This window comes from Eriocheir sinensis, chromosome 12, assembly GCF_024679095.1.
Source record: "Eriocheir sinensis breed Jianghai 21 chromosome 12, ASM2467909v1, whole genome shotgun sequence".
Taxonomy (NCBI): Eukaryota; Metazoa; Arthropoda; class Malacostraca; order Decapoda; family Varunidae; genus Eriocheir; species Eriocheir sinensis.
Window position 1 is genome coordinate 22,406,393 of NC_066520.1, and position 21,376 is coordinate 22,427,768.

Genomic DNA, 21,376 nt, shown 5'->3' on the forward strand with positions numbered 1-21,376 from the left:
CTACCTCTTTCCTCCTCTCATTCCTCCTCCTCCTCCTCCTGCTTCTTCTCCTCCTCCTCCTCCTCCTTTAACATCGATCAATCATCTCTCACACTCATATACGTCTAACTTTGTGATACTGACCGTCTGGCTAACGTAGGAAATCACACAAATACAACTAAGAAAAACTAATTACAAGAACTACTCAGAAACGGCTTAAAGAAACACGTTCGTTCGTTGTTAAAGGAAAGAAAGAAATCCCTTGTGCCTGACTCCGAGGGTGAAAAATAGTAACATAGAAATATAACACTACATTATGGTCTTCTTTTGTTTTACCTTTCAGAAGCTGCGCGTGGTTGATGTAGGCTTTTGTTTGTATCTTTTGTTGAGCTCCTGGTGTGTGTGTGGGTGTGTCTCTGAAAACTAGAGTAAATAAGTTAAATAAATAGATAAATAAGCTAATGATAAGTAAATAATAATAGGTAATAATTGAGTACGTAAATAAGTGAGTAATTGAACTAAAGTAAACATAGGTAAAAATAAAAGAAAATAAAACTTGAAAACCTAAAACAGAAGAGTGAGTAAACAAATAAATAGTAAATAATCATAAGAAATTATTAAACAGGTAAATAAATGAGTAACTGAACTGAAATAAACACAAATAAAACAGAATAAAATAACAGAAACTAAGATTAACAAGAAAATAACCTAAATTAAACACATAACTCAACAAATGATGATAAACAAACATAAACAAAACAAAACAAAATAAAACATCAAAACTATATAAAAAAACAAGTATATATATAACCTGAATTAAACGAGAGTCTAACCAAACGTAGATTAACACACACATAAACAGGCAGTAAGCGGGTGGTCGCACTCACTCAACTTGTCGTACCTGCAAAGCTTGAGTTAATCTGCCTCGGTAAAGGTCTCTAAGCTTCCCTACTGCGAGGTGTCCTTCGTAATACGTCTAACATTTCTTTTGGCTTTAAAATTGTGTTTGAGAGAGAGTGAAAAAGATTAGTGTAAAATGCTTCCTTTTCATGTGATTTCTAAAGCACATACAGACGAGGTTATAAATACGTGTTAAATCTGTGTCTGACTGTCTGTTTATATGTGTGTGTCTCTCTCTCTCTGTCTGTCTGCCTGTCTGTATGTATGTATGTATGTAAGTATGTATCTCGATATCTACTGTAAAATGCTAACTCCTATTCGCCCACACAACACCTATTCTCATCACCACTACTACAACCAAGTCATCACCACCACCACCACCCCCACCACCCATCACAACACGTCCCCGCACTCAGCCCCCCTTTGACAGCCTTCTCCTCCGCCCCTAAACAGTATGACCCAAGCGTAGTCTTTTTAACGAAACTGAAGGGAAAGTGCGAGGGAAAAAATAACGGCGAAGGGAGCGCGGGCTAGTCTGGGTCTGGTGACTTTTCTCGCGTGTTTGTGTGTAAAATGTTTTGTATTAGTTTGCTTTGGCTTTTTAGGGGAGAAAGAGAGAAAGGGAGAGAGAGAAAGGGAGAGAGAGTGTTACGAGAGATATGAAAGAGAGAAAGAGAGAGAAAAGGAGAAAGTTATAAAAAGGACGTTCCTTTGACTTTGAACAGTTAGTACGTTTTGATTCCCTTTCCTTGGTGAAGCTGAGGTCAAATCTTGTTCCTATTTGGTGCCTATTAATCCTTGTTGACCTGCGCTTTTTTTTATACAGTGAAGGAAGCAGCTCAAGGGCATACAAAACTAATATTGATATATGAAAAGCCCTCTAATCACTGCCCCTATGAAAAGAGTTTAAAAGAGTGGCCAAAAGAGAGGTTAATTTGTGTGTTTGTGTGTGTGTGTGTGTGTGTGTATGTCTATAGGGTTTGTAAGATATAGATTCCAGGGATTGTGTTCGACAGGAGTTAACCCTTTCCAACGCTATTCAACACTCTTTAGCATCACCGCCTTTTTGATCTAACTGGTGGTCGTGATTGAGTCCAGTGATGGTGTTGAGCTAATCAGCATCTTTCAGGATCCGTCAATAAACTCGTCTGGAAACTCGCTCCGCACGTCCAACACACGCGAGAGATAATTAAGTTTTCTGCCGCGGAAAGCGATTATAAGTTCAATCCGTTGAAGGTAGACGTGAATTTCGATAAACGGGGGACAGAGAGAAGGTAGATGATGCAGACAAGATAGAAGGTAGAAGATGACGCCCTAAAGTTGTGAAATGAACGCTAATTATGATAAACGGGAAACACAGGCAAAACAGATGATGGTGATGCCTTAAAGTTATAAAATAAACGTTAATTTCGATAACCGGGAAACACAGACAAGGTAGAAGGTAACGGTGATGCCCGAATGATGTGAAATTGAGCTGAAAATGTGTCTTGATACGTAAGGAAAATGATGGTGTCCTGAAGTTGTGAGATAAGCGCTAATTTCGACAAACGAGAAACACAGACAAGGTAGAAAGTGATGATGTCCTTAGATGTTCATGAAATAGAGTTGGAAATGTATCTTGATGCGTAAAGAAGATGATAATGTCCTAAAGTTATGAAATATTGAGTTAAAAGTTTGTGTTGATACGTAAGGAAGATGATGATGTCTTAAAATTGTGAAATATAGAGTTGAAAATTTGTCTTGATAGGTAAGGGAGATTATGATGCTCTAAAGTTGTGAAATATAGTTACGAATGTCTCTTGATACGTATGGAAGATGATGATGTCCTAAATATATGGAGCAGAGTTGTTGGAAATATGTCTTCATAAGAAAGGAAGATTATGATGTCCTAAAGTTTTTGAAATAGAGTTACAAACGTCCCTTGATACGTAAGGAAGATTATTATGTCGTAAAGTTGAGATATAGAGTCGTTACAAATGTGTCTTTCGAAGTAACTCCCATTTCAGACTTTAAGTTATATGAAAAAGGAGATACAGAGGTAGGAAGGACGAGAAATAGAGAATCCAAATAATACAGCCAGAAAATGATACAGGAAAGCAATGAGAGCGATGATATTAGCGACTTTCATCCATTTTTACGAGTGCTCGAGTCCTTGAGGAAAATATATTGCTTGCGTTCATGCAGTCACTATTTACACACACACACACGAACTTACACACCGTCTCTCTCTCTCTCTCTCTCTCTCTCTCTCTCTATCTATTTATCTATGTAATCTGTGCTATCGCCATTGGTCGGTCTCTCTATAACTAATCATATGTTCATGAAGTCACTATTCACGCACACATACTTACACATCATTCTCTCTCTCCTTCTCTCTCTATTTCCCGCTTTCGCTATCTATTTCTCTATCTAATTTGTGTTATCGCATCTGGTCGGTCTCGATAAGTCGCCACAGAAATCCTGGCCGGCCAAAAGGTCCGCCGTAAGAGAGGGACGATTTGTGAGGCCGCTCCTCCCATTAAACTAATATAAGGGTCGGGACTGGAAGGTTGCCGGGCTGGATCCTACCCTACCGCACGGGGCTCTCTGTTTTCTTAATTTCTGCTATAATGTGAAATGTTTTAATCCATAGTTTGTTGTTTACGCCGTGTTGAAGACAGGTTGAGGGTTGGGTTGAGAAACGGTGATGTGGGGAAAGTTTGAGCGTCCAGAGGCATCAGCAAGCACCTAACGTACGTATCTTGTCCTTTTATGTAGGTTGAAGACAGGTTGAGGTTCAGGATTGGAAGCGGTTGTGCGGGAAACAGTTAGAGCGTCCAGAGGTACCAACAAGCACCTAACGAACATTAACAGGGTCGTTCAAGGTAATGCGCAGTTCATCAAGGTAGGAGTCACCTCACGCCGCGTTCCGTGCCGTAAGCGTGCCTGTAATATTAGTGGAACACGACGCTGACTCCCCGTAGCACAGCGCCGCGGCCATTTGCTTCAAGTGCCGCGCCATAAATCGCGTCATTACAACACACTTACTGATCGGGCCGTGTAGTACCGCGCGTTGTCACAGCCGTGTTACGCAGCGGCACCCGTGTTCGCGCGACGTGGGGCGGACTAACACGGTGCCGGGAGAGTATGTTTTTTAATGGCCAAATAAAAATAAAGTGAAACGGAATGAATGTTTCTATTTTTAACTATTCTTTTAATCAAAGTCTAACATAATCTAATCTAATGCTAAGAGTAAGGCTGAGAGTATGTTCTTTTACGTCCCCATAAAATCAAGTAAATCGGAATGAATGTTTCTATTTTTAACTATTCTCTTAATCGAAGTCTAACATAATCTAAAGTAATGCAGAGTTTATTCCCCAACCTCCATCCCAACAAATGAAAAAAATATTATGAGTAGTGTATTATCATTATCAGAATTACCATCATCCTCATCATTATATATAGCAGCATTTAATTTTGTATTCACTGGTAAGAGCGTTTAGGTAATGGTGAAAAAATAAACTTTCCTCTTCAAACTGCGTCCCATTTGTTGACTGGGAGGTGACAGCGGCGGTGGCGGCGGCGACGGCGGGAGAATCCAAGCCAGTGACCGACAAAGTGGCGTGGGACGCCCGTAACAGTATTAGTTTTGACGTTTTCCTTGTATATCAACCACGGGAAACAACAATGTGCAGAAAACAAGAGACAACCGTTGAAAAATGTAATATACGAAACCAATCTGAAAAATTTCCGTCGGCGTCATATTTTTCATTTCCGCACCTTGTCCGCTCACCGCTTCTATACCTGCTGAGGACGATCTGCCTATCCCCTGCCTGACGCCCTCCACAGAAAATTGCATGTTGAGGCAAATTTTACTTATTCCGGGCAATAAAATCAATGGTAAACTTTTCGGTCGTGTTGTTGTGATGCTCTGACCATTAACGAAGCGACAGACCAACAGACAGGGACAGACAAACAGAAAAAGGCGCAGTCTCGTACCAAACCTGCTCACAAACTGACCCAACCAACCATTCTCCCCCTCCCTCCCCCACACACTCAAAGGCAGACTCTAAGAAGGAGATAATTACTTTCAACACAACGCAGCGTTACTTCACGGCCTCCCGCTGACTGGTATTACGACGTGAGTGTGGAAGGATTGACGGAAGGGGAGGAAGGACCGGGAGACGAGGGAAGGGAGGAAGGGTGAAATCTCGGTGTGACTTTTCTTTCTTTTCCTTACCTTCTTTTCCTCTCCGATTCCCTTTATCTGTTCCCTCTTTACCGCAAAATCTTTTACACATATTCTCTTCGCACTATGATTCTAAGGAGGCGGAGGAGGAGGATGGTAAGGTTAAATCGAGGATATGTCACCTACAAAGCTTGCACGAACCCAAGCGAGTGACCACCAGCATCACCACACGATCTTTTGCTTCCTCGCGTAGCCTCTCTTGCCCTTGCCTCGCTCTCCCACTTATACTTCATAATCTTTTCATTAATACACTTCCTGGATTACAGAGGCCTATGAACGTCACGGGAACGAGAAAGAGGGAGAGCTCTCGCATTTAGCCTTCTCCCTGCACTTTCCTGCCCCCAAAAGGAACGTGCTAAAGGAGAAATCATAATAAAGAGTGAGAGGTATTTATGCATCAAAGCGAGGGAGGCATGAAAAGGGGGGTTAAAGGCTCTGGGGTATGCAGACGACACCGCGCGAGGGATGGTGACAGTAATGGTCCTGTAACAATTCAGAGAGGAAGCTTCCATCACCAGATAGCACGCACACACGCACACGCACTCACCCACCCACCCACACACACATACACTCCGTCTCTCTCTCTCTCTCTCTCTGAAATTGAAGAAAATGGACATGCAGCTCGAAAATGAAAACAAAGATATAAAAATACTGCTGGAAAATGAAAAATAGAAAAGGAAACACCGCTGGTAAATAGGAAACACTTATTGGGACTAAAAACACTAAGAAAATACCGAGTTAACAGCGAAAAAAGTGACATGTGTGGGACTGTTAACGTCGACGAGAAAAATTCCGTTGATATGAAGAAAGAAAAGGAAATTGTAAAACAAATATTGGAACAAAAAAAAAAAAAAACAAGGAAAAGGAAAAAAACACCAGCGAGAAAAGTGACATTGGTGGCACTGTTAAATGTCAGCAAGAAAAATTTCGCTGATCAGAAAAAAAAAAAACCGAGAAGGAATCGGAACGCCTCTCCAGCAAAATACTTTCCGCTTTCTTCCTTAACTCTAACTTTTAATAACGCAATTACGGCGCGCAGTGAGTGGCTTTCAGGAACGAAGAACAATTTTTCCTTCACGATTTCATAAGGAGGAGAGTAGGAGAGCAGGTTAAGGGCAGCACTTCGTGGCCGGAAATATAAAGGCGAGTTAGGGTGGAGTACCTGTCTGGCTCTGTCGCAGAAACGTGAAGGAGATCAATGAGGAGGCACCGATGCAAACACAGAGATCAAGGACACCCAAGGACCTCTCTTAGGGCGAACAAGGAACGCGTCGAGAGCTCTGAGCGGTGAATAAAGCCAAATACACCCTTGAAACACATCCGCGTATTAAAGAAACCAAAAACTACGTGTCGAGAATACTGTAGGGCTTGGTGAGGAGGGTGAAGGTTGTGTTGAGGGCTTTGGGTCGTAGTGAACACCAAAGAAGGCTTCAGCACCAATAGGCTTCATCGTAGAGCACGTTGAAAAAGAAATTAACCGAGCAGGCATATGAGCTTACTCCAGGAGAGGTGAGAGCTATTGAGTGGGACGGACACGATTAATTAAACCCTTTGCGCCTTGTTGGGTATATTGATCGTGCGGGAGTGAAGTACTACTGGGCGATAATGCTGAGAAAATGTACGCTAAAACATACGAATTCTCACCTCTAGGTCGTGGATTTGAAGTTTCTGGCAAGCGAAAACAAGAGATCACATATACCCTTACGCCTAGTTGGACTTCTTGCATTAACGAGACAGGAGTGAAGTACTACAGGGCAATAATATATATAATAAAGAAAATGTTCGCTGTTCCTGTAGATATACTTTACATTGACGTCCTTTTTCTTTCCGATTCCATCTTCATCTATTCCCTCTTTACCGTGAGATCGTTTACACATATTCTCTTGGCACCAGAATTCTTACGGGGCGGAGGAGGAGAAGGAGGAGGAGGAGGATGCTAAGACTAATGCGAGGCTCTATTACCTACAAAGCATAAATGACCCCAAGTGAGTGACGTTTAACTTATATACGACTTATCACTTCTAGGCCTTAGGTTTGCACTTTCCATTAAGCGAAAACGACTTGAGGTAATTCACTTAGCACCACGGACGCTGTTTACCTTCCCGAGGCCTCAGACATTGGCCGAGTGACAAAGGCTGTTGGTTAAGGAGTTACACCCTCGTTTTCTGGCAAACAAATAACTTGGCGGCAGTATATAAAGCTTGAAAGGCAGAAGATTGAGGGTCTGGCACGCCGCCCCGCACCAGGAAGTCTTCTGCCGAGACACTAGACCTTACTTAGTGGCCGCGGGGACAATGTTTATGCTGGCAATATGGCCTCACCTCCTGGGGCATATGTCTACAGATGATTTCCACTCCTATTTATTGTTTCCTTTTATCTGATCTCCTCTCTCTTCTCTTATCCTATCCTTCATTTTCCTTAGTATTTCTATTCATATTTATTCTCTTCTTTTATCTCTTCTTTTCTCCATTTATGTCTCGTCCATTTCTTTCTTTTCCTTTCTCTGTTATTTTCCATATTTCCCTTTCCATTTCCTTTTCTTTTTCGTTTTCTTCTTCCTTTATTTTCTTCTTTTCTTTTCTGTTACTTTCTTTTTCTTTTCCTTTTTCTTCTCATTTCTTTTTTTCTCTATCTCAAACGGTCGAAGATATACAAGGAGGGCAATTAATTCCCTCCAAATAATGTTAAAAATTTCAATTAAAACTTTTTTGCGCGAAGTGAAAAAATACTTAAAAGGAAGAAAGCGTTCAGGTAGCATAGGAATTTTTTTTTTCTCTCTCTCTCTCTCTCTCTCTCTCTCTCTCTCTATCTATCTATCTATCTATCTATCTATCTCAAAAATGTTCGTTATTCGCAGCGGCAGAAAGTCTACGGAAGTTGCGTGTAACATTTCACTACCTTTGGATATTTCCCCCCTTAGATTTCTGCTTGTCTGTCTGACTGTCTGTATGTTTGTCTGTCCCTGTCTGTCTGAGTCTAAGTCTGTCTGTCTCTTTCACTGTCTCTCTCTCTCTCCCTTCCCCCGTTCGAACTCTTCTCGAATGTCAATCTTTTCTTTATCGTTTCGCTCCCTTTCTCCCCTTCCTTAACTTTTCTCCCTTTATTGGCTGGTCCCTTCCCTCATCTTATCTTCCCTCCTTCTGTTTGCATTCTTTCCATCCTGTCTGTCTGGTTTTCTGTTTGTCTACGTGGCTCTGTCCTGTCTATCTGTCATTCCTTCTGATCACCAAGACACACACACACACACACACACACACACACACACACACACACACACACACACACACACACACACACTAAGATACGTTACAATGTTTTCACAGCAGTCAGTTTCTTGTAACACGCGTTTAACTTGCCCTAGAATGTTAAACCACGAGGGACGAATCCTTTGAAAAGTGATGGAGGGGAAGAGAGAAAGAAGAGGTGAGGCGAAGAGGGTGAGAAGAAAAACGAGAGCAAGGAACATGGTATAAAGCAGATGAGACACAGAGGTAAGGAAAGTATAGGAGTGAGTAGGTAGATAGAGAAAGCCATAGCGGTGAGTTCCGGAAGGTATTGTAACAGTGAGCAAAGGACGGCGAGGGTGTAAAAAGTTAACTGCGGTGGAGGTCGTGTGTGTAAGGGAGACAATGTAAGAGACAGAGGGAAGGATATGAGTCGTGAGGGTAAAGCCACACCATTGAATTCTAGACATGTATTGTTTAGGCGAAGAAGGGCGGAGTAATGCGTAGAATGAGAGTGTGCTGGAGGCTGTAGCGTAAAGGCGAAGATGGAGGAGAAGGAAGGAAGGAAGGAGGGAACAAATGAAAGGGGGATGGGAGAAAGAATGGGAAGGAAGGAAGGAAGGGAGAAGAAGATGAAGGAAGGAAGGGTAGAACACAAAAGGATGGAAATAAAGAAAGGAATGAAGGGAGGAAAAGACGGAGAAGAAAGAAAGGAAGAATGGCAGACAAAAAGATGGACATAAAAGAGAGAAACACAAGACGAAATTACAAAACAAGGAAGTAATTAAAGAAAGAAAACAAAAGTACGAAAGAACGAAGGAAATAACGAAGAATTGAAGAAAGGAGGAAGGAGGGAAGAATGGCCAATAAAATATCTAGTAAAGGAAGTTAGAGGTTACACAATTAACGAAGAAAGAAAAAAAGGAAGGAGGCATAAAGGAAAATATATAAAAAAGAGGAAATGGAAGAAAAGAAGGAAGAAAAAGAGAAACAAAGGAACGAATGGGGGAGAGAGGAGGAGGAGGAGGAGGAGGAGGAGGAGGAGAGTAAGGAAGAAAGCTATGAAAAAAGAACCAAAGAAAGAGGAAGAAGAAGGAAGAGAGGAAAAAAAGAAGGAAGGGAAAGATATATAGATGAAAGAGATGAACGAAAACTTAGGAAAAGAATAAGAATGAAATGAAATAATAAATAAAGAATATATGAAGAACGAGGAGAAGAGGTGAAAGAAGGACAGAAGGAAGAGAAAGACACAAGGATGAGAGTAAGGAACGAAAACTGAGGAAAAAAGAAAACGAAGGAAATAAAAAGAAGAGAAAAAAGAAGAAGAAGGAAAGAGTAAAGAGAAAATGAAGAGAAAAAAAGAAAGAACATAAAGAAAGAGATAAAGATGAAAGAAACCCCTCCAAAAACAACAAAAAAACAACAACAACAACTACGGAAAAAAAATAGAAATGAAATTATAAAAAAAATACATAACGTCATAAACAAAACAAATCATAATAATAAATAAATGTGTAAATAAATGGCACCTGTTTGCACCTGTCAGTCTGTATATTATATCATTTTCGTGTTGCTTTTGACGTTTAATTGACACGCGCACCAAAGGGAAGGTTCCTCTCTCTTTTTTTTTATTTGTTAGTTTGTTTGTTCCGTCAATTGTCTGGTAACTGCTGGAACGTGTGTGTGTTGAAACGCTGGCAAATGATGATGATGATGATGATGATGATGATAATGACAATAATGATAATGGTGGTAATGGTAATGATATATGTAGCTGTTTATTATTTTTTTTCTTTTTCTTTCCCTTTCTTCTTCTTCTTTTTTTTCTTCTTCTTCTTCTTATTATTATTATTATTATTATAATTATTTTTCTTGTTCTTCTTGTTCTTGTTCTTCTTCTTCTTCTGTTTATCTTTCTCCTCTCTTCTCTTCTCTTCTCTCTCTTCTCTTCTCTTTTTATTTTTTCACTTATGTCTCTTCTTCTATTTCTGTTTCTTTTCCTTATTCTTATTTTTAGCTTCATTATTATCAAAGAAGAAGAATGAGGAGGAGGAGGAGGAGGAGGAGGAGGAATAGCTACCATCAAATATCTTGTCTTGGATATCGCCCCCACTTTCTCTCTCTCTCTCTCTCTCTCTCTCTCTTTGTTCCTAATAAGATCAAGGACTTTTTTCGCATCGTTCACACTCTTTTTACATCGCCTTCCTTGTTCGCCTCTCCTCGGATCCACCTCCTTCATTTTTTCTCTCCTCATTCCCTTTCCTCCTGATGTCGTCCACTTTTCATCCTAAATCCACGGGGGTTCATTAATTAAATTCCTCGCACCGACACTCCTTCGTCCCATCAGTCACTTCTTTGCCATGTTACGCAGTCCACGGTCCACTTTCCCTTCTTTAAAGACCCTAACTGCAGCCCTTCCAAGTTCTAACCTCCTACTCCTCCTCCTCTCCCCTTCCTATTAACTTCAGGTAAAACGTAACATGTCGCGTTTCTCTTCTTGTCTCTCCAGCATCCATAAAACCTGTTGCCAGACGTATGAGCTAAGAACCTTCGATTACTGACTTGTTTCTCTTTTATACAACATCAACTTTTCGGACCCAGAGAGCAGCCACTTAGATCGATGCTTGTCTTCAGCTGTTTTCTTGCATGCTTTCGACGGTGTCTTCAGTGTTTCCCCGCCTTGAGACTCCCTCCAGTTTCTTTCTCCTACCTCCACTCCTTCCAGACGTCTGCTACCTTGCTCTTCTTCCACCCTTGCTCTGTTGAATCCATACCTTTAGCTATATTCAAGTTCTCTCGCTAACAATTGTATTTATGATGTTTCTCCAACTTTAGCCTTCCTCCGTCTTCCTCGTCTATACTCCTTCCTACTTTTCCACTTTCTTCGTCCCTCCAATCAGCCTTCCACTCTAGCCGTCACTCTAACTCTCCCGTGCACGCTTCCTTCTCCTTTCTCCTTCCCGGCTAATTCCCTTCGGTCTCCCGCGTCGCCTCATAAGATACACGTGGTGGGGGCGAGCGCTTTCAGGATGTGCAACAACGTCAAGCGGCGCGAGGTGGCAGCGGCGCGCGTGGGGGTCGGTCTCTTCTTTTGCCGCTGTCTGGCTCCGTGTCTCGCTTGGCTGGCTCCTCCCCTCCCAATCCCCTGACCCGCCACCGCCGTCACCACCGCCGCCGGGACACCTATAAAGGGATCTTGGGTTGATATAAGACGCTTCCTGCCTTTTCCTTTTCTCCTCTCTTCCTCCTTACCCTTTTTTATATATTTTCAAGCTACTTACAAACGATTCTTCATGTCGTAACGAGCTAAACGAAACTGAATCAAGAATAAAAGGCCGTATTTGTGGTCTGAAGGCCCGGTGAAATGTAAGCTGAGTCGTAAAACTGTCTTTGTTTTCTCAATGGGCGGAATTCCAGCGGTTATGGCGGCGGCAGGTGCGTTGTGAGCCCAGAGGTGTCGTTTGGCGATAATGAATTACCCACACCTCGGCGAGAAGGAGCCAGGCGGGAGGATATCACCGGGCACCACAATAACACCCAAGGCCTTCCAAAGTAGGTACAGGTCGGCCGTATTCCACTACAGGGTTATTAGTATTGTTCAAGGCAAATGCAGCGGAGATGAGCACCGAGGCCACGCGTAGCTATAGCGAAGACTAGAGGGTGGCTATGGTAGGTTTTGGTTCTTCACATCGTCACAAATATTTAAGTAAGCACCAGACGGCGGGGCAATGAAAAGGCTTACTAATAGATCGTAAGGGCAAGGTTACAATACAATACGTGGACAGTGAGAATACCTTGAAGAACGCCTCAACCTCACTCACTTTTTTGGTTCTCTACGTCTTCAGAAATCATTAACTAAACACCAGACGGAAGAACTATCAAAAAGCTTGCATATAGATCGTAAGGGTAAGGTAACAATACGAGAAGTGGACATTGACAACACTTGGAAGAACGTCTGTCCACACTGTTTTAACAATAACTCCATCCTTCTAAAGCCTTGCAAACAAATCGTGAGGGCAAGACTACAATACATGATGTGGGGAACGAGAACACTTTAAAGAACACCTCTCTACACTGCCTCAACATCTACTCCTCCATCCCCCCATCCCAAGCCGCGCGGTGCTGTGCTGTGTATTTGGGGCATGGCCTTGATGCGAGTCGATCACAGCTTCTACACTGCCGCTCTTCGCCTCGGGGCAGAGCGAGGGGCCGGCCGCCACCTGCCGCTGACGGGCTAAGATTACCCTTGAACCGCCGGCCAAACACAGTGAAATTTCAACTTGCAATATTGTAACGAGAACACAAGGGAATCTGGCTTATAGGGGAGGGATCCGGTTCACATAATTCACCTCCTGTAAGTCATTTGTCATCCTTTCCCTGGTTACATGCACCTCTTTCATCTGGCAATAGAAGAACACAAGGCCACAGGGAGTTTGGATTAGTAGGGAGGCGGTGGCTGAATGGATAGCGTGACGGCCCCGCGTTCAGGAGGACGCGAATTCGATCCCCGACCGGTGCCACCAAGCTGGGATCTTTCAGTCGCCGCCGAGTGGCTTAAAACTACCCACATGCTGTCCAGAGGACCACCTATCAACCTGGACTCTAGATTCTAGGATTAAAGACGAGCTCCGGGAGGGCAGCATGAGCCAATGCAAGATGGCGCCACTATAAACACTCGCCTGCGCCAGAACGGGCTGGGCCAACCATCAGGCCCCACCGGGAAGAAGCCTTGGACCGACCATCAGGAATTCAGGATCCACCGGGAAGAAGCCTATCGGCGCAATAGGCCATGACGTAAAAAAAAAAAAAAAAAAAATCGGTTAACATGATTCAGCTCCTGTAAATCATTCGTCATCCTTATCTTGATTACATGCACCCTTTACAACTGGCAATACAAGGACAGTTTGGATTATAAGGAGGCATTCGGGTGACACAACTCAGCTCCTGTAAGCCAGTTGTCATTCTTGTCTTGATTACATACACCCCTTTTAGCCGGCAATACTGTGGTGGGAACATAAAAACACACGATCATGGAAGGTCTGGATCATAAGGGAGGCATTCGGGTAACACAATTCAGCTCCTTTAAGCCATTTTTCATCCTTGTCCTGATTTCGTGCACCGTTTTAAGCTGGAACAACATTCCATTAACAAAATTTAGCTCCTGTAAGTTATTTGTCATCCCCGCCCTGATTCCGCGCACACATTTCATCCGGCAATACTGTAGCAGAAACACACGACCGCTGGGAGTCCGTCGGGGCCGTTTATCATCTCCGTCCCATGTATACACGAGGATGATACACAAGGATACACGCTAGCAAAGGCCAGTCCACCCCTACACACATGGCAGCTCCCGACAGCCAGTTATTCACTCTCCGCCTTCCTCCCCGATCCATAAAGCTATCTAACTTCCATTTAAAACTTTCATTCATGTTACAAAGTTTGGACGGCACTATTAGCGTTTACTACATAACTGCTAGGGATGATAAACTATATATACAATCTACAATAAGAGCAATTTGACCGGTGATTTGATGAGTTGTTGCAATTTGGTTATCTTTATTTTTACGGGGGGCAGAAATATGCTTCTTCAAACTAACTCAAAGCTTTCGGCCAGTTAACATCCCTTTATTCCTTAGAGAATTGTAAACACGAGCTAATGACGTATTTACCTGACCTTACCTATCATAACTAAACCAAACCAAATCTAACCTAACCTAACTTAACCTTACCTAATCTACCCTTACCTAATCTTACCTTACCTAACCTAACCTTACCTTACCTTACCTTACCTTACCTTACCTATCATAACCTAACCAAACCAAATCTAACCTAACCTAACTTAACCTTACCTAATCTACCTTTACCTAATCTTACCTTACCTAACCTAACCTAACCTTATCTTACCTTACCTTACCTAACCTTACCTTACTTAACCTAACCTATCCTGCTACACAACGGCTTAAGGGTCATCAACTAACCTGAAAGCTGACTCAAAAACGTATGAATAGAACAAACTAAAGAATAGTAAGTATAGATTTAGAACACAAGAGAGAGGAATCGAACCCAACATCAAATCTAACTTATCCAGCAACATAGCGACTTGAAGCCCCCACCAACTCGTCTGGGATGGAGCTTGAGCCTCACTCTTACGCTGACAAGGCGAGTGGCACCGGACAGGCCCACGCCAGACCTGCCAATATGAGGGAGACACGTCCGCTTATGGGATTTTTACGGCATAGCTCGTGTGTTTAGAGTCCCGGGACTGACGGAGGATTAAATTCTTGGCGTGACTGCCCTTCTGAACGAGTGATGTGCGTGTGCGTGTGCGTGTGTGTGTGTGTGTGTGTGTGTGTGTGTGTTGCGGTAATATGAGGCAGACCAAGAACAATGTAAAAATGGAATAACGTCGGAATTTTTCTTCTTCTATATAAAGAAAATAATGTTAAAAAGAAAACTAGGAAAATAAAGGTCCCGCGATGTTTGTTTTGATGTTCTTGGGAAAAGTACTTTATGCCGTGTGTGTGTGTGTGTGTGTGTGTGTGTGTGTGTGTGTGTGTGTGTGTGTGTGTGTGTGTGTGTGTGTGTATTTTAGGTTGGCATACTTACTTTCTTTACAAATTATAAGCAGCCAGACCCTCATTTAAATATCAATAAGAAGGTGCTACGAATATTACACAAGAAGAAAAAAACGTTAAATGGAAGCGAAGTAATAGAACGGAACCTTTACAACGACATACAAAAGGAAAAAAAAAGTAAACTGTCTGTGCTTTAGATTTACATGCATTCTTTTTCTACCTATATTCAAAAGCCAGATCATCCTTAAGCTAACAACAAGGGAGTGCTACGTACACTACACAAGGAGAACGTTATATCAGAGCGAATTAACCCGGTAGCAACGACGAGCCAAATTTGTGGCTTTACCATGTAGCAGCGACGGGCCAAATTTGTGGCTTTACCGTGTAGCAGCGACGGGCCAAATTTGTGGCTTTACCGTAGTAGCGACGACGCCACACCAGGCTTTTACTCGTAGCAGCGACGGGCCAAATTTGTGGCTTTACCGTGTAGCAGCGACGGGCCAAATTTGTGGCTTTACCGTGTAGCAGCGACGGGCCAAATTTGTGGCTTTACCGTGTAGCAGCGACGGGCCAAATTTGTGGCTTTACCGTGTAGCAGCGACGGGCCAAATTTGTGCCATGATATAAACCCCTCAAAATAGATGTTACATAAACTGATCACAAATGCTTTGATGTATATTATGAAATGGTTTGTGTGAGTGATGATTTTTTCTCATTTTTCTCGCTTAGAGGGACCATTAAGAAACATGATACCGGGTTTTAAGATCCATTACAACGACATACAAAGGGAAAAAGTAAACCATTCGTAAACCATTCGTCACACAGACCGGACTCCAGCAATGTTCACGGACGAAGAACAATTAAAAAGTGACAAATACGGTCCGTTCTGTCCGTTCTTCTAATCTGTGTGTGTATGTGAATGTATGTGTGTGTGTCTGTGTGTGTGTGTGTGTGTGTGTGTGTGTGTGTGTGTTTGTCTAGCGCCCAGACAATATACATCACGAGACTGGCACTTGACTGGCGTGGTTGTTCTCTCTCTCTCTCTCTCTCTCTCTCTCTCTCTCTCTCTCTCTCTCTCTCTCTCTCTCTCTCTCTCTCTCTCTCTCTCTCTCTCTCTCTCTCTCTCTATCTATCCATCTCTCTCCTCCCTTCAAGAACCAGCCAGAGAAGGAATACATAGGAGCAGCGTTGCCAAAGTCGCCGCCGTTCTCTCGCCTAACTTTGGGCTATTTCTGAAGAGGCGCCGCGGGAAATATTTTAGAGTTACTGACTGCAGGTTTTTGAGAAGGTAAATTATCGTATACGGGGGAAGAACGGGTAAATATGAAGGTAAATTATCGCGTACGGGGAAAAAACGGATAAAAATGAGGGTAAATTATCGCGTACGGGGAAAAGACGGTAAATATGACGGTAAATTATCTCGCACGGTAAAAAAAAATCGGTGAACATGACGGTAAACTATCGGATACGGGAAGAAAACTTGTTATATGACCCGAAAATAATGAAAAGAACGTCAACGAAATAAAACGTGAAAAAATAAACATCTACATGATTTGAAAAGCCGTGAAAAGGCCATCAATGAGGTATTTATCACACGTATCGAGAACCCTTGACGAATACTACGAAAAGGAGGAAGGAAGGAAGGAAGATCGCGTCCCGTCCGTTGAAGGTGACACACTTAAGCGGCTTACAGAGGGAGGGCCGCTAAGGGTTACACATACAATAAGTGGAAAGTGGTGGCGGGGCGGTGCTTTGAGACTCATGAAACGCGGCGACAAAATGCGTGGGAGGAAATCAGCTTGCCGTGAAAAGAGGGACGAGGAGGAGTTTAAGTTGTTGCTGACCGGAGGATAAAATGGTGGCGGGAAAATCGACGAGGGAGTTTTCTGATATATTAAAGGGGAGGAATTCCATCACAGAGAGCAGGATACAGAGGCAGAAGGGAAAAGAAGAAGGGAAAATGAAGGGTAGGAATTCCATCACAGAGCAAGATACAGAGGCAGAAGGGAAAAGAAGAGGGCAGAGGCAGAAGGGAGAATAAGAGGGGAAATAAAGGGGAGGAATTCCATCACAGAGCACGATACAGAGGCAGAAGGGAAAAGATGAAGGGAAAATGAAGGGTAGGAATTCCATCACACAGAGCAAGATACAGAGGCAGAAGGGAAAAGAAGAAGGGAAAATGAAGGGTAGGAATTCCATCACAGAGCAAGATACAGTGGCAGAAGGGAAAAGAAGATAGGAAAATAGTATGAAATGGGTACGCTCGTTATTAGGTCTGCTTGCTGGTGGAGAAATCGAAGAGTTGTCAGGCATTTTAAAAGAGTTGAATTTCATCACTGAACTGAACTCCGACTCTGCAAGCAAGATACAGAGGTAGGAGAAAGAAAAGAAGAGGAGAAATCGAAGAGGGAGTTGTCAAATATTTTATGAGTTGAATCCCATCGCCAACCTCACGACTCTCAGTGCAAAATACAAAGGCAGAAGGGAAAAGTAAAAGAGCAGAAGAAAATGATAGGAAATGAGTATAGAGATCGAAGAGGGAGTTGTCAAATATTTTAGAAAGGTTGAATTCCATCGCCAAACTCCGACATACAGAGGCGGAAAGGAAAAGAAGAGAAGAAATAAATGGTATGAATTGAGTATAGAAATCGAAGAGGGAGTTGTCAAATATTTTAGAAAGGTTGAATTCCATCGCCAAACTCCGACTTACAGAGGCGGAAAGGAAAAGAAGAGAAGAAATAAATGGTATGAATTGAGTATAGAAATCGAAGAGGGAGTTGTCAAATATTTTAGAAAGGTTGAATTCCATCGCCAAACTCCGACTCTGGAAGCAAGATATAGAGGCAGAAGAGAAAAGAGAAGGCGAAAAGAGAAATGGTACAAATTGGGTATAGTTTCGACTTCTTGCTCCCATAAGAAATAAGGAAGAGGCGGTAGAAAAAATAAAGTAAAGGAGCTGAATATTGTTTTAAAATGTTTCAGTCCAAGTCGAAGGAGATTAAAAATGGGAAAACAGTGCAGAATAACTTGGAAATGAACAGAAATACTTAAATGGCAGCGCAGACAATGTATTTCCTCCTTGTATTACAGCGAAGATGAAGAGTCTACGCTTATTAGAATATAAAGAAACAAGGAACATAGTCAGTGAGAAACAAACGCGAATAAAAAGATAGTAAGTCGTAGCATAAATCAGACCGGATATAACCGAGACTCACCAGCCGACGGAGAGCATGGGATGACCCAGAAAGCTTAAACTTGAACTGGATGGGAAAGAATGTAAGAAAAGTATGTAACCGAAAGAACCTGTTTGGTAAGAAATAAACGAAAGAATGTAGTAGATATAAAGCACATAGGAGTCATGTTAAGCATTTACCAGACAACAGGGAAGATGCAATGGGAGAGAGAAAGACAGAAAGAGAAAGAGAGAGAGAGAAAGAGAGGGTCACAGAAAACACGCCTGACTCAAGGAGAAACAGTAAAAAAAAAAGACTGATAGCACGAAATAAAGGAGAGTTACAGCATCGTCGCGTACAGGGCCGGGAGATATTTTTAAGAGAGGTGACCGTGAAGGCGCCTTTATGGGCAAGGACGAGACACATTCCTTAGTTGGACAGCAAAGCGACGAAGCAGAGAGAGAGAGCGAAAGAGCGAGATCGGTTATCATTTCCGCGGTTATTCAAGGTTGGAGACGAATAATAGGCAAAGTAAGTGAACCAGCCGTAGATGAAACGTAGGTAAATAAAACATATGTAAAGAATACGATGGAGAAAGATAAGCCTGTATATTTAAACCTATCGGTCTCTCAGTTCGCATATTAGAAAAGACTCTCCTGGAAGTTGTTGGGTTTTTCAATCTTGGACGTAAAAACACCACTAAAAATCTATTGCCGGGCTTTTCATGGACTGTTTTGTGATCCTGGTGATAGTTTTACACGACCTCTTTATCTTGAACGTAAAAACACCCCTGAAAATCTACTGCCGGGCTTTTCATGGACTGTTTTGTGATCCTGGTGATAGTTTTACACGACCTCTTTATCTTGAACGTAAAAACACCCCTGAAAATCTATTGCCGGGCTTTTCATGGACTGTTTTGTGATCCTGGTGATAGTTTTACACGACCTCTTTATCTTGAATGTAAAAACACCCCTGAAAATCTACTGCCGGGCTTTTCATGGACTGTTTTGTGATCCTGGTGATAGTTTTACACGACCTCTTTATCTTGAATGTAAAAACACCCCTAAAAATCTACTGCCGGGCTTTTCATGGACTGTTTTGTGATCCTGGTGATAGTTTTACACGACCTCTTTATCTTGAACGTAAAAACACCCCTGAAAATCTACTGCCGGGCTTTTCATGGACTGTTTTGTGATCCTGGTGATAGTTTTACACAACCACTGCATATTGAAGAGGAATAAAACACCCCTGAAAACCTATTGTCGGGCTTTTCATGGACTGTTTTGTGATCCTGGTGATAGTTTTACACGACTGGACCATCTTGAACGTGAAAAAAACAAAAAAAAAACATGAAAACCTGTTGCCGGGCTTTTCATGGACTCTTTTGTGATCCTGGTGATATTTTTACACGACTGGAGCATCTTCAACGGGAAAAAAACACCCATGAAAGCCAGGTTAGTCTTCTCTGTGCATGGCTTCGGGAAATAGTCGTATAGGGGGAACCCGAGACGTTTAAGAAATAGGAGCAGAGATGTAACATGCCAGCGAATAATCAAGAGTGCGGACCGATAATACGTACGAAGGATGAACCAGACATAGATCAAACCAAAGTAAATAAAACAAGTGTAGGAAAAAGTAAAAACTGATCATGATAAAGCCAACGCGAGTCAGGAGAATTTATTACAGGGGGTGAATGGATGACACTTTGTGGAAGGGCGAGATGGAAAGTGTTGTAGCTCACGGAGGGAAACGAAAAATACTCTTGTGTAAAGCTGGACTGCTGAAAACTTAGCACACTTTTTTAATCCGGAACAGTTGAAGGGTTCGGCGCTAGTCTTCAAGAGGAAACGGGAAATATAGTTTAGCTGAAGAATAAGGTTAACTAGGTCATTCAGAAGAAACAGAAATCACTTGAGGAGTTCACGACGAAGAAACAACAGCAGGAAGAAAGCGACAAAGAAAGGAAGTAAAGAAGAAAGAAAAACAACTTAGTGGAAGACAAAACTCATGCAGACATTTTCGACGAGGAGACAAACAACATCGAAGTAAAGAACGGAACCTTGAAAGCAAATAGAAGAGCAGAGAAGAAAAACGCTTTACCGGGGACGAGACAGACCTTGCTCACAACACAACAGCGGAAAACACGACAGAAATAAACGGAAGTGATGGAGACGGCGGGGCGAGACAACAGGAAACATCTTAACCGAAACGAGGAGAGGGAAAACGTGAGAGGTACAGAAATAACAACTGAGGTTAAGATGGAAGCAAGAAGACGGCCATTTTAAAGTAGGAATGCTCGGAATCGATAAGGACAGCAATAACTCATGCACATTAAACCAAAGTAAACCTCGTATACGGAAGGAAATCAAAATAAAACAATCATTCTAAACAAACCTCTAAAACAAAACGAAACAGCCGAATGCAGAAGAAAAGAGTACCACCTTCTTATACACAGGATCCGAGACTACGCTAAAATGCAACGCTAAGACAAATGAATCATCTATTACAAAGGAGAACCAAAACAAAAAAGCATCGGAGAGAGGATAACTTTCCAGGCAGTTTAAGCGCCAATCCTTCATCCGAGTTAGACGAGGCGGGGCCCAGTGCGTGCGAGCAGGCGATGACTTGATCCTTTTTAGTGGAGCGTGAGGGAGAAGGGGACAGCGAATGGTCGAGCGGCGGGAGAGGGAAAGAGGAGGGTAGTCATAATCCCCGGAGACTGACTTCCATTACGTGAGCGGCGGGGAAACGCTTGCTGGTTAAAAAAACTACACAAGAAAAGCCGGACGCGGTGAATGCATGCACAATGGACAGTTTATTGAAGTGGTAATTCAATTTTTCTTGCCTTTGTGATGAAAATGGACTGAAGACACACACGTACACACAAACAGACAAATAAAATAAACCTTTGCATTCAACATGTATAAAAAAATCTTACCAAGTACAACACGACTTCTGCATACAAGAAAAGTCGGCCGGGAAAGAGAGAGAGCGGGAGAGGGAGAGCGAGAGAATTCCCACGACGAAATTCGCCATGATTCGCGCAATGCCTTCGTAAAGTGACACATTCTCGGCGTTAAACACGGATTTCGCAGTTTGTTTAAGCGTTCAGGGCGGGAGAGGTGATAGCGATGAGGGCGTGACGTTAAGTATTATTGGCTAAGTGTGGAGGGGGGTGGGGTGAAGGGCGTGCCGTGTGTGTGTGTGTGTGTGTGTGTGTGTGTGTGTGTGTGTGTGTGTGTGTGTGTGTGTGTGTGTGTGTGTGTGTGTGTGTGTGTGTGTCTGTGTATTTCTCCT

At 42.6% G+C, this 21,376-nt stretch overlaps 1 long non-coding RNA gene across 5 annotated transcripts in view; it reads right to left on the minus strand.

Moving 5' to 3' along the window:
• Positions 1 to 21,376, minus strand: part of LOC126997645 (uncharacterized) — a 155,018-nt gene that overhangs the window by 36,531 nt on the left and 97,111 nt on the right. For 3 of the 5 annotated variants that reach the window (XR_007752234.1, XR_007752236.1, XR_007752232.1), the window contains exon 5: positions 316 to 402. The exons of 1 other annotated variant lie outside the window; for it this stretch is intronic. This is a non-coding gene — a long non-coding RNA (uncharacterized LOC126997645). The remainder of the gene's footprint in view (positions 1 to 315; positions 403 to 21,376) is intronic. One more of the 5 variants, XR_007752233.1, reaches the window with a different exon arrangement.